Source organism: Choloepus didactylus, chromosome 17, assembly GCF_015220235.1.
Source record: "Choloepus didactylus isolate mChoDid1 chromosome 17, mChoDid1.pri, whole genome shotgun sequence".
Classification (NCBI taxonomy): domain Eukaryota; kingdom Metazoa; phylum Chordata; class Mammalia; order Pilosa; family Megalonychidae; genus Choloepus; species Choloepus didactylus.
The window spans coordinates 32,244,808-32,258,050 of NC_051323.1; the positions used below are offsets into that span (position 1 = coordinate 32,244,808).

Genomic DNA, 13,243 nt, shown 5'->3' on the forward strand with positions numbered 1-13,243 from the left:
CAAAACATCACCCATCTGAATTCTACTCAACATTAAACTAAATTATAAGATGAAGGACAGGAAGAAGTTTGCTTATTTCTTAAAGGAATAATATAGTGAATATGCAAGGACCTCCACAAATCAGTATGAAAAAGAAATAAAGTAAATTTTAGTTCCCATCAATTTTTACAGTAATCCTGGGCAGGAAATATAGGCAAAGAATAAGAAAAAGAAATTCAAAGAAGAGCAAATAATGAACAACAAACAGAGAAAGATGCTCTATCAATAAGAAAATCTTTTTAAATTTTGATGTGCCAGATACTGTTCTAAACCTTCCCCTAAGGCTAATCATTTAATCTCAGTATTCATTCTCACTAATAATCAAATAAATGCAAACATAAATTGTAAAAAATGCTGCAGCTGGTGATGGCAGGGGAAATGGGCACTCTCATCTAGAATTGGTGGGATTGTAAATTGTATAAACTTTTTAAAAGCATGTTTGTTACTATCAAAATTTAAGCTGTACATATCCCATGACCTAGAAACCCCATTTTCAGGAATGTGTCCTACTGAAATATTGGGACGAATGTATAAAAGTATGGATAGAAGGTTTTATAGTGATATTCTGAATTTATTACATAAATTCTGGAGCAATCCTATAATGTGGTCATTGAAAGAGCATCAAGTTAATAACAATGGGGACAATTTGGGAAAAGTTGCATAAATTTGGAAACATACACACTCTAAATATATATCTTGATTTTACCTTTTTAAACAGCATATGAGGACTTAATAACAGGAAGAAATGAGGAGAAAATGGCCTAATCATATCAGAAAAAAATGAAACTCAGGAGCAGCCCTAAAAGGCCAACTCTTCCAACCTTGACCTCCTATGAAGATGAAACAATCCAAGATTAAATTGGTGAGTGTGTCCAAAGCCCTCAGCACAGTGGCCCAGCACTGTGTACATAGATACCAAAGGCATATAGCTCCCATCATTTTTTACATTGATCCTGGGTAGGAAAAAAAAGCTCAAAGAATCATTTATTGTTTTTTACAATTTGAAAATTTACTCAAGTAAACAGATATAATCTATAAGAAAGAAAGAAAAAAATGGAATTTGCTTGATTACTGATCTGCTAATATATTCTTTCTTTACACCCTTAAAGATAGGGGAATAATTGGTTAATTGCAGAGGCAAACACACTTCAGAATTACCAGTTTGATGCCACTGTATTTGAGGGATTCTTTCTTTAAAAACGACTGTGCTGAGTTGAAAGTACCAGCTGAGTCTAAAACCCTCAGCAGCAGACTTGACTGGTGGTAGCCACGGGCAGGATTGGCGTCCTTGGTCTGCTGATCCTGGTTTAACCCCCAGATTGCCCATCTGGCTTTTAGCAGATATGCAAAGGGGTGATACTTGCAGTGCTTTTCATTGCATGTATGCTTTCTGTGGGATCACCCAGTTAATTATAATGGCCCTGCCTTTAAGAGGAACCCCCACCCCACCCCCAGCAGACTAGAGGGTGTGGCATTCCAGGGGCTTCATTCCAAACCTTGTTTTACTGAGGGAAAGTCAATCAATGAACTCTCTTACTCAATATTTAATCGGGCTCAGGAGTTTCCTCATCACTCACAAGATCTCACTTTTCAGTTGGAGAAGTGCCTGAGCCTTGGTGGCCTCCTTCAAAAAGGAGAAGAGCAAGTTGGGCTTGCAGGTCAAGAATAAGCAGGGATGATGTTTCCCCTGTGGTCAGAGATCTGTACCTGTTCCAACAAGGGCCAGGATGTTTTTCAGGGCTATTTTGAATGGGCAATTACTCAAACCCAGGAGCTGGGAACCTGTTTGCAGCACATGCTTTGGCATCATTTGTTGAAGACGTATACCCAGAGATGAGATGAAAGAGGAGGAGGAAAAGGAGAAGAAGGTAGTGATGATAACTATGCTGATGACTACTTTAGATAGACCCATCCCTAGAGATTTCAAACTCTCTCTTGAGCAGGTACAGGATACAAGGTGGGGAGGGAACCAAATCTTTGCCATCTTCTCTCTCCCAGCCCCCAAAACTCTGACATTTTATAGAAGGGAAAGCATGCTGAATGTCAGGGATGTCCTTAAAGGAGGCAAGTCATCAAAAAGGTGGGGTATGTATGTATATCAATGATGAAGGGGAGTTTCTTGGTGGTGGGTAGTGAGGAAAGGGTTTCTGCCTGCTCAATTATATGCATCATATGGGTGTTAGATCATTTTTTACAACCAAGGAAGAGCAACTTTCTTTCTTTCCACAATCCTTTCAAGAGTCATTCACATGATGAGCCTTGTCTTGTTGGCCTTAGGAAGAGTTCTAGCTTTGGGATTTTGTTGAAGACCATCCCTCAGTACCTCCCCCAGGACAGAAGAATTTCATCATAAATATAGAGGTAAAGTTTGTAATATAAGGCCCACCATGTGTTTTTGAGCACCTACCAAACTTTGTATCCAGTTTAGATGCTGTATAGAATATGGTGATTTACTATCCAGTTGCTAACTGAGATTTTCCTTTAAGTATTTCATCATTTAATCATTGAAGTTTTGGAGAGCCTTTTATGAAATGCTTGTAAACTGCCAGGTACTGAGCTAGGCAGTAAGGTTCTAGCTATAAATAAAACACCATTTTGCCTTGAAGTAGATGGTGGAGAATAAATGCTCGACTATGCTGCTTGCACTTGGAGACCATCAAGGTTCAGAATGAGCGACCAGGACAGAGTTGACCAAGTCATGGGGACAAGAGCAGACACCCAAGAAATCCTGTCTGAGTGTTTCACCTGCAACATGCATTTGTTTGTTTATTCAGTAAACATCTGGGAAATAGTCCAGGGCACTGTGCTATGTCTATGAGCTAGAATGTGACCCCTAAATGGAGCTTTGATGTCTAGAAAGGAAGGGAAACTTCGGAGGAGGGGACTACATGGGTCTTGGTCTGTTAGAGCTATAGGAGACCCGAGGCCATTCTCTCACTTTAAAGGTGAGGAAACTGGGACCAGCAAGAGGGACAGGACATGAAATCAGGACCAAGGACCTGCCTGGCTAACAGCAACCCCTTGGCTTGTTCAAAGACTTCCCTCTCCTTTATTTCTTTACCTAGAGAATGGAGCACTGGCTCTCCGAGCACAAAGGAAAACATGGGGGCAGCAGTGCTGCTGCAGTCCATTCTGGATTACTGAGAATGATAGGGGCTTGGAGTGTGTCAAAAAGTAGATGAAGATGAACAAGTAAAGGAGTTAAAGGAACAGGTAAAGGAGGAGAAAGACAAGGAGAAAGAAGGAAGGGAAGAGGAAGGGAAGGGAAAAAAAACATATGCCCACCATGGTCCAGGCACTCTGCTAAGTTCTTTATGTGAACTGTCTCCTTTAATCATTGTGTTACTCCTATGAACAAGGTGGGTCTTACCCCATTTTACAGATGAGGGCATTGAAGTTCAGAATGGTTACATATCCTGCCTGAGATCTCACACTCAACAACTGGTGGGGCCAGGATTCCAAGCCATGTTAACCAGACTCCTAAGTCTGGGCTCTTAACAACTGCACTGTGTAAAAAAGAAGGGTATCCAGATGACTTTATGCTTTGTCCCCAGCTTCTTGCTGAGTAAAGGCCTGGTGCCCTTCCTCTCAGCCTCATTATTTGGGGGAAGGCAAGAGTTACAGGCATTGTGATTTTTTTCTTAGAATTTCACTTAATCCCCACTTCTGGCATCAGTCCAGTTTGGCAGGATAGGACACTGAGGCTGGGGAGGTGCAGTAAATGGATTCAGATCACCTAACTTGTAAAGGACAGAACTGGAATTCAAACCCAGCTCTCTCTGGTCAAAATCCATGTTATTTCCCCTTTATCTTGGGTTTCCAAGCCACAAAAAGGAAGGCTGCCTTGCAGGAAGTTGAGGGCCAACTGAGTCATGCTTACCATTTCCAGTTTAGGGTGAAGTCCAGAACCTACAAATTTTATCTCCTTGGTGCCTCTGCCTGCATCTGAAATTATTCCCTTGCATTTTATCCTGCAGCCAGTTTTCTGGGTGCTGAATCTGACCAATAATTAAAAAAACAAAAACAAAAAAGATTCCCCAGCTCCACATGTCCTGCTATAAACTCCACTTCACAGAGGTGTCTAGGCCATGCAATCTGTCTGCATAATATCCTTCCTTTGTAGAGAAAGATATTAGGGAAAAGATGACTTCCTAATGGCAAAGGACAGGACAGGCGCCACTATCATATGATAACCATCTGCTTAAGGAGTTAGAGCTACTAATTGGTCTCTCACCTTCAATATAAAAAATGCACCTCCAACTCGGAGTTATTGTACAGCTCACGCATCAGGATTGACATTAAATGAAACTTCAAGTTGTGGCACAGACCACAACTTCTTTTTTTTTTTTTCTTTTCTTTCTTTCTTTTTTTTTTTTTTCTGTCATGAAAATTGAAAATGACTGCCAGGAAGACATTGAAAAAGCTTGTGCAACAGATGGAGGGATTTCCGAGGCCAGGGAAGTCTGTAACTTAATATTTCCCAGGGCTAGAATAAGCTCTCTCCGGAGCCCAGCCTGAAGCACGTGGAGAGGCTGGTCAAATGTGGACTGATAGCCTTAGGATATCGGGAAGTAACCATCAGACAAAATCCTGGTCCTCATGAGGCTTACAACTTCCTAGATCTTTACCTTTCTAAGTAAAGATGGGTTCTGAGATAAAGGCTGGGTTTATAATTAGGCAGGGTAAGTGCTACTCACATAGGAAGAATTAAGAACAGCTACAAGAACCCCCACCCAGTCCCCAAGAGCTATTCTAACAACTTGTTACAGTGTCTGAAATGTCACCATTAGAGATACATTGCTGTTCTGAATTTGAATTTAGGAATTATCCTCTAATAAATTGCAAACACTCCTTCAGTGAGCACCTCAACATGTAGTCTGTTGTGCTTTTTTTTTTTTCTTCCCAACACAGACAGCTGAGAGAAAAGCCTTGGGGATTGGAAAGGAAGGAGTTGGTGGGAGTGGGGGAGTGGTTGGGTTGGAGTGGGCACTTACGTGCCATCATGTTATCACCCATAGGAGTGAAGGAGTAAAGACTGAACAGCTTAGCGAGGTGAAGGCAGTAAAATCAAAGTTTCATGGCTTTGTTGAGGTGGACAATCACACAGAAATACCCAGTCAATATTGAGCATCTTCACTAAACCTTGCTGTGGCAATGCTGTTGCAGCACAGCTTGACCTAGAGAGCTCCAGAAGGCAGAAAAGGAGTGACTGTGGGGAAGATGCAAGTTGTTTTCTGCTATCAGAAGGTTCCACCAGTGATCCCTTTGACTTTGTGTTACTCCCATTTGTGGAGGTGACTAGAGTCATTTTTACAGTGGCCAAAAAACAAATACTCTGCCAAAAGCCACCAGTCCAGTGGAAATTCATTTGCTACTTTGTTCCCCAATTTTATGTAGTTGAACCAATGAGGAGCAATGATGGTTGCATGAGAAAGTGATAGAAAGTTCTTCCAAGCCGTGACTAAGGTAATGAGCAAATAAATTTGACCGACCCCACAATTCTTCCTTTCCATTTCTACAAGTGACTTAAAGGCAATGACCTTATTCATGGCTTTTGAACCTGCTGTCACTTCCAGTTGAAATGTCTCAACCATCCCTCCTAATTGTCCATATCCTACAATACCTTTGAGATTTGGCCACTTAAGGAGGTAAAATACCACCTTTCCATCCTTGTCCATATAGCCCACTCTTCTGACCTTTTATTATTATGATTGTTTCCTTAGACTTTACCATTTTATTGCTCTGCAGTGCTATAATCGAGCTCACAGGCATTCTTTGTATCTCTCTAACTAAACTGCATGCTCCTTAAGGAGAGGAACAGTGTCTTATATACCTCCAGTGTTAACGAATTACACGGTACTGTAGTACTTTTGAATTGAATTAAATTGACTCATTTATCTCCAATCAGTTGGAGGGCTAAGTTGCCTGCCTTGAGTTGGAATGAACAGTGCCAAAGGATATAAGACAAATATTAAAGTTGATCAAGTCTTCTGTAGAACAACTCCACTAGAAACCATAAATTCCCTGTGAGCATCAGATGAAGAACATGCTGTGAATGCATAACCCTGGATCACTGTCAGAAAGCAGGTGAAAAAAGGTGAAGGGTGATTTAGAGGGAAGGAAAGGAAAATTAAAAAAGATTAGAGAACCTAGAGACTGTATTTTGAGATTATAACCAAGAGGACAGTTAATCATCATGTGTTTCCAGGGCAAGTATTTTGTAGTAAAGTCTGATTTTAGAGGAAAAATACTGAGGCAGAGAAGTTGTTCAGTTGATGATGTGTGAGCTCCTGGAAATGACTGGGAGAGAAAAAGAGGAAGAGTTCTAGAACTGGAGAAGCATAGTTATGGAAATGAGAAAAATTGGATTGGCAACCCCCTGGTCTAGAGATTAGAAAATATGTGGCAAACTGTGTAGGAAGTTGTGCAAGTTGGCCAGGGTGAACTTTGAAGAACATGCAGGGAGTTGTACACATTTACCTACAGAACTCACCTGGGCTGTAGAGCTCACCTCGTTGGTGTGTTTCCCCATACAGGAAGGAGAGGGTTCTCCAAAAGCTAGGGAAACACCAAGGTGGTGGGATGTCAGGGAAATTAATCACACTCCTTTAAATCCCAGACTGAATAGGGTATGTTCACCAATGGACTGGTTTCCACTGCCCTGTTCTGCTCCAGCCTACCCACCTGGCGGGCACACTATACTGTGGATAAAGGCAGGATTTGGCTCTGGAGAAAAAGGGGCAGGTGGAGAGCAATTCTTCTCCCCTCCATTCTTTAAACCACTCCACAGACAATTTGATGTCCTTACAGGGAGTGTGAAATGGATTATTTCTTTTTGGCCGTAGTGGCTGTTTCTAGTTACCCTGAAGTTTGTTTATTTCTGAGGATGAAATTTGTTGTTGCTGGAAAGAAAATGGCTTGAACTTGAGGAAGAACCAGAAGCCCATGGCCAGGCTTTCCTTCTCTTTCTGGGACTGATTCCTATCCATGGCCTCGGGCAAGGCACTGTTTTCCCATCTCTAAAATGGGATAATAACTTTGCTCTGACAGAGATATCGTGGGAATAAATCCATGCACCAGGTGTCTCCCTTTGAAGTCAATAAGCATGTGTTATCATTACTATAACTGCTCTTACACTCTCTTTGAAGACCCTGGCAAAGAGCTAGAGGCATTTCAAATGCATTTAATTGAGTCCATTTTTCTCCCAGCAGAATCACAAGGGGGCAGCTACAGTGCTTGAGTGGGAGGAAGCCCCAACCCCACCCCCCACCCCGTGGGTGGAGAAGGCATAAAATGCTAAGGGCCGAACTTCGAAATCCTAATAGTAATCATAAGGCCAATAATAACTACGTCAATCGTTGCCAGGACTACCTACCATCTAACCTTATATATGTATATATGTATTTAGTATAAAGACGCTCCGTGAGTGTGCTGTAAACAACAGTGAAGATTTGGGTGACCTCTGGGGTTGGAAGCTGACTCAGGAAGCCCACTTTACAGGTGGGGAAAAAAAACCCACAAGAAAGCTTGTTGGCAGGACTCCAATGAAGAGGGAAAGTTAGAGAACTTGCCTCCAAAGGCAGGTTTGTGTTCTCTACATCCTACTCTGGTGGGAAAACAGTAATTCCAAAGAGGATTCCAACTTTCCAGTGGGCTCTTTGATTATTCAAGATTCAACCTCAGCACAAAACCTGTGGGTGATTTTTCCTTCTTTCTCTTCCTTTTTGTTCTTTCTGGGCTGATTCTATTAATTTTCCCCAACGGCATGTGCAGCCCTGCTCTGTCGCCGCCATTGACGATCTCCTTATTCGTCTCGTAGCAGAGAGGCCATTTGGATGAATATATGTTCCCCATTTTCTTTGCATTATAAATTCAGTGTTGTGGGAAAAGGAGCGGAATGTAATGGAAAGGCTTCCACAGAGAAATGCCCCTATTTGAGGAGAGGAGTTTTATAGGGGGGAACAATTGACAGCCTCTCAGTACAGTGGGCACGTTTTTCTGTACAATTGCATCACCACTAATGATAAATGAGGAATGTTTGATAGCTGGCTCCATTGTCTGACAGCTACAGTTTTGGCCAGAGGGCCGTGGCAGGCTTTAGACTGCTGTTCAAAATGAGTTAAACATATTAGGCATTATGAAGGCACAGAAGCCTCGAGAATGAGTGTTGAAATGAGTGATCCGGGTAGGCTCCTGGGTACACAACTTGCAAAGCAGATGTCATTCTAATAATGTGTGATATAGAACATGCCTGGCCTAAACCCTGCTGGATGAAATATGAAGCCCCGTTGGTGATATTTAATACCATTTTATGAGGTGCCATCTTATAAAGACAATGCCCGCCGTATGTGGAATGCTTAAGGTATTTTGCCAAAGGCACAGGGAGGTATCTGGAGTAAGTAGAGTCTTTATTATTTTATAAGCCTTTACTTTGTAATATTTCTGTTTCCACATTATTGTGGGGGCTTGCTGCCCTAACCCTTTGTCGAGTGAACTTGATGAGTGGCTTGCTGGTAGATTGATGGATAGCCCTCAGTGTTTCTAGAAAAAGGCTAGCTCCTACCTAAATGCATTCTTCAGAAAACCCTCAAAGAGGAAATACAGTTTTGCTACAAGCATTCTTTGAGCAGGGACTTTGAGGCTGGCATGCAAAAATATTGCCATTTTTCAAGTGGACCATTTCCAGGTAGTAGAGAATTTGTATGGATCCCAGTTACAGGACATGCTTTCTCCTTCCTCTACAGTTTCTGATGCTGGGTGCTCACCAAAGCTTCCAACTTGGCGTGTCTTTCAGGACATCCTAAGATAGATGAGGCTTGTGAAGCTTAATCACAGCCTGATCTTAGGTCTAGATCAAAGATTGGCAAAGAATCTACTTTTATAAATTCCAAGTTAAAATAAAACAGTGAAGGTCTTGTTGTCCCCTTCACTTGCCCCCTTCAGATTGTAGTCCTAGAATATCTAAACATGTGACCAGAAATGGACCGTGACTGGAAGTGATTCCTGGGAGAAGTGTGTGGGGTGCAGACAGAGAAAGGGCATTGCCGGGGAAAATGAAATGCTAATAATAGTACCTAGGCTAAACTTTATATCATATTTTGCACTGGTTTCCAAAGTACCTTCACATCTACCATCTCACATACTCAGTGAGGCCTTCCAAGAAGCTAAGCACCATGTAACATGTAATTGACCAAACTCGGGATACATTTTTCCTAAGCAGTGTCTGCTCTCCTCATCCCAATGTTCTGGACAAAGACATTTCTTTGAGGACCTACTAGATGAAGTGTCCCATATTAATCATTGCAATAGGTGAAGAGAAGCAGAGGATTTTAAAAATGAAGAAACAGGTCTTCATTTTCCAAGAGCTTGGGCCATCTGTGGAACAGAATATGTACCAATGAAACAGGTTCCCAGTACATCTGCAAAGTAATGTAATCGGGCCGGTTAATGCAGTCTTCAGGACAAGCTCTTTGGACAGACCTCTGCCTAACAACTTGCTGGATTAAGTGGAGCTCCCTATTAGCTCTGTAAAATATACAAACCATGCACACAGCTTGATGGACCCGTGTGCTAGGAGGTTACTCTTTGGTACACCGTTGCCCCTCCACCACCACCAGTGGAGTTATTTGCTAACCAATAGTCCCACGTCCTTGTTTTCCAAGGGATTTATACTGGTTGTTCTTGTTATGATTATTGTGTGATTTTGTTGAATATTTGGTCACTGATGAAAGATGACTGCAAAAATAAGGGAGTTGTTCTTCTGTAATTGAAATGTGCACTCTGGGACCACTTGATGAAAGCACGACACTAAAAAAAGTGTGCTGTGGAATTAGGCATGCGTGACACATCTGCAAAGAATTGGGGAGAAGATCATAAAAATATCAAATAATCATTTGACATCCAGACTGCTGTGCAAGTGTCTCTTAGTTCTCACCCCACTTTAAAGAAACTGAGATTGGAAGATGTAGCTGATGTAAATTATGAGTGTGGTTTGTGCAAGAACGACAACTTGAATGCCAAACAGCTGATTCAAAGAAAAAGCTTAGGTCTAGATCAAAGATTGGCAAAGAATCTACTTTTATAAGTTCCAAGTTAAAATAAAATGTTTAAAGTATTTATGGATGGATATTTGCAGTTCCAGGCTTTAATGGACTTTTTCAGTCGACCAGCCAGCTGTAGGTCCTCATTGTAGAGGCTCGCAATGCTCTCAATTTAAAACTGTTGATGGAATGCCAAGCAGAATGGCTACTTTCTTGGATGAGCTGGGTTTTCACTCCTGTTTTTAGGGAAATGAAGGAAATTGGGAGAGTTTGGTATTCAAAATAGAATGAGAGCATTATGGAGAAGGGAAAAGAGCATAGGACTTGGAACTTGATGACCCAGTTCTGCCACTGAGTGCAAATAACCTTGAGCAGGTACGTCACTTAACCTTCCTGGACCTGTTTCCTCATCTGTAAAATGAGGATAATGATGTTCGTCTCTATCTACCTTGCACCATTGATCTGAGTAGCAAATGATAGCATGTGCGACCTTTAACATTGTGAAGATGAGGTGCCCTTGCTGCTGCTAGTCCTGCCGCTGCTACTACCAGGTTTACTGTTACTATCACTGCTGCAGCAGCTGCTGCTATAACTAATACTGCACATCCAACTATTGGTATTTGGCTGCTCATGTGGCTGGGGATTGTAGACCCTGGTTCTCCTCAATTCTAGAGTCTTTCCTGGAAAGATAGCTCTGCCTTAGAGAAGGAGCAGGTGGTAGACTGCAGTTCAGTAGATGAGTTTCTAGTCTTCTCCTAGCCACTCTCTCTATGTGGGACCCTGGACAAAGCATCTCAGTACTTATCTGTGTGAAATGAGGGGTATTTTACTAATCAGCAATTTTTAAGCTGTTTAATCTTCAGAGACTTGGGTATCTACTTCTGCCAGATCAGTTCCATTATTAGAAGATGTTATACAGTGGGTCTATGTAAAATTTTGTTTCAAAACTGAACAAAAAAGGTCCACAATTAAAAAAGGTTTACAAGTCACTGGATTAGTGGTTCCCTAATTACTGGATTTGACGTTCCCTAATGTCCCATTCAGCCACAAAATCCTGAAATTCTGTCATTCTGTGAATTATTACGACCCTCATTCTCTGACTCATAGACCACTGTGGTTGCTTAATTACCAATTCCATCTCCAGAGCCAAAGAGAACAAATTGTCCAAACAATTAATTGTCTTGCACACTTGTAAGTGCCAGCTCTCGGCATGTGGCTTGGCCCTTCCTTTTGTGGACAATAGCAGGCTTAAGGTCAATATGAAAATATTATTTTTATGCCAGATACTCTGGCCTGTCCTTTAAATGGGACATGGACCCATCTCCCACTTCTCAAGAGAAGTAAAGGAGAGCAACAGATTGGTGATATCCATCATCTTTAACTAAGGTGTGTTGAAGGCCTGTGTGCCCCTTCCAAACATACAGGCATGAAGCAAGAACATGTGATATCTGTAAATCCCATGCTAAGGTCTATTTGTTTAGCTATCATGAGTGATTGCTCATTTGATGTTAATATCTTGATAAATCTTTGGGGGAGAAACTCATATTCTAAATAAAGAGAAGGGAAGTTGTGACTGGATGTTACTATTGGCCCTAGTCTCTACCCAGGAAAGGTATTAAAAGGAATCAAATGTTCTCCCCCTTTACTTTCCTTTGGCCAAAAGTCACAGTTTTTCCTCCAAGGCATTAGCTTTAGATGGTGATCAAAGCCACTCAGCTGCTACCCCATCCAGGTAAGCCACCCTACCACAGTTTTAGGTTCAAGACCACTTGGTCCATTGAAGAATCCCTCACCCACAGTGGGTGATAACTGGATATTGCTTGGTATAGAGAATTAGGGCAGAATGAAACCCCTTAGTGGGGCTCTGTCTTGTGAGTCCTGTGATTTCTATACCATAGTGATCACAAGAATCAAAGAACTATCTAATCCAGAGAGGACAAGTATCCCATATTCCATAGACTTCTGAAAAATGCTTTTTGAGTATGCACCCACACAAATCCAAGCTCCTCATTTCTGTTGTATGAATTATCACAAAGTTTGCAGGAGTCTCTCCATTATGATGTATAGCTGTAGTGAAGAAGGAAGCTCTGGGCTCTGTTTGCTGCCCAGGCAGAAGGGCCTGCACCCATCATAAACGTTTCATTCTCTCACAGGAGGGTCAACCCTTTGCCAGGAAAATCAGATAACTGAAAGATTTGGGTAATCAAAAAATGTGATTACTTGAGAGTTATTATGACAAGTATTATACATGGTTACTTATTTTCAGTACTTCAGAGGGCACTAATTAATCTATGAGACAATTGTATTGTAGACATACTATTGTCAGCATTTGGGAACTATAGTGAAATGTCTATACAGGAAGGCATAAATAAGGACAAAGAGAATTGCCTCCTGCGGGTTGAGCTGTAAACTCAACATCTACTGGGTCAGGGTACAGATAAACAAAAATCTCCTTACAGCGATAGAATGACTTTCATGTTTAAAACTACCCGCCTGAAAGCTAGGTAAATATAATGCCAAATCTACACAAATAAGTCCCTTACCAGAAGGACTAATCAGAAAGTATTAAAAAAAAAAAAAAAAAAAAAAAAAAAAAAAAAGAGAGAGAGAGAGAGAGAGAGAGAGAGAGAGAGAGAGAGAGAATCACAGGAGCTGTTTTGGCCGCTCTAGGTACCCACCAGGGGAGAGGGGCCTGTGCCTGGTGAGTCCCTGTTCTGGGAACTATAGTATGCCAAGCTGGGCCGTTTAACATGCCAGCCATTCAACAGATTTTCCTGGTTCTGATTCCATATTAACTTCTAATGAAGGTGATTCTTCTCTTTGAGGATCCGACTTTGGGAAGAAAACTGCCTGAGCAGCCAGACTTAAGGAATTCGGTCTGAATGAGAGTAATATTTTTCATTGTAAGTAAATAAACGCTCATTCAGGTTTTACACATGGGTCTCCCGAGCTTGGTTTGCATGACTCTACCTATGAGAGAAGAGGCTGTTCTTGGTGTGCTGACAAATCAGTTCCCAAAGGCTGAGAGAAATGTAGACCAGACTTTCATTAACCATGGACCTGTGGCTTTGTGTCCGTTGGGGTGAAGGCACCCAGGAAATGAATGCTGCCCCACGAGGACTCATAGGTGATGGCTCGCTGGGCCCTCCCCGATGAACATGCGT

General features: G+C 41.7%; 1 long non-coding RNA gene across 1 annotated transcript in view; it reads left to right on the top strand.

Moving 5' to 3' along the window:
* Window positions 1–13,243, top strand: part of LOC119512726 — a 60,954-nt gene that overhangs the window by 18,745 nt on the left and 28,966 nt on the right. The window contains exon 2 of the long non-coding RNA XR_005212449.1: window positions 758–901. This is a non-coding gene — a long non-coding RNA (uncharacterized LOC119512726). The remainder of the gene's footprint in view (window positions 1–757; window positions 902–13,243) is intronic.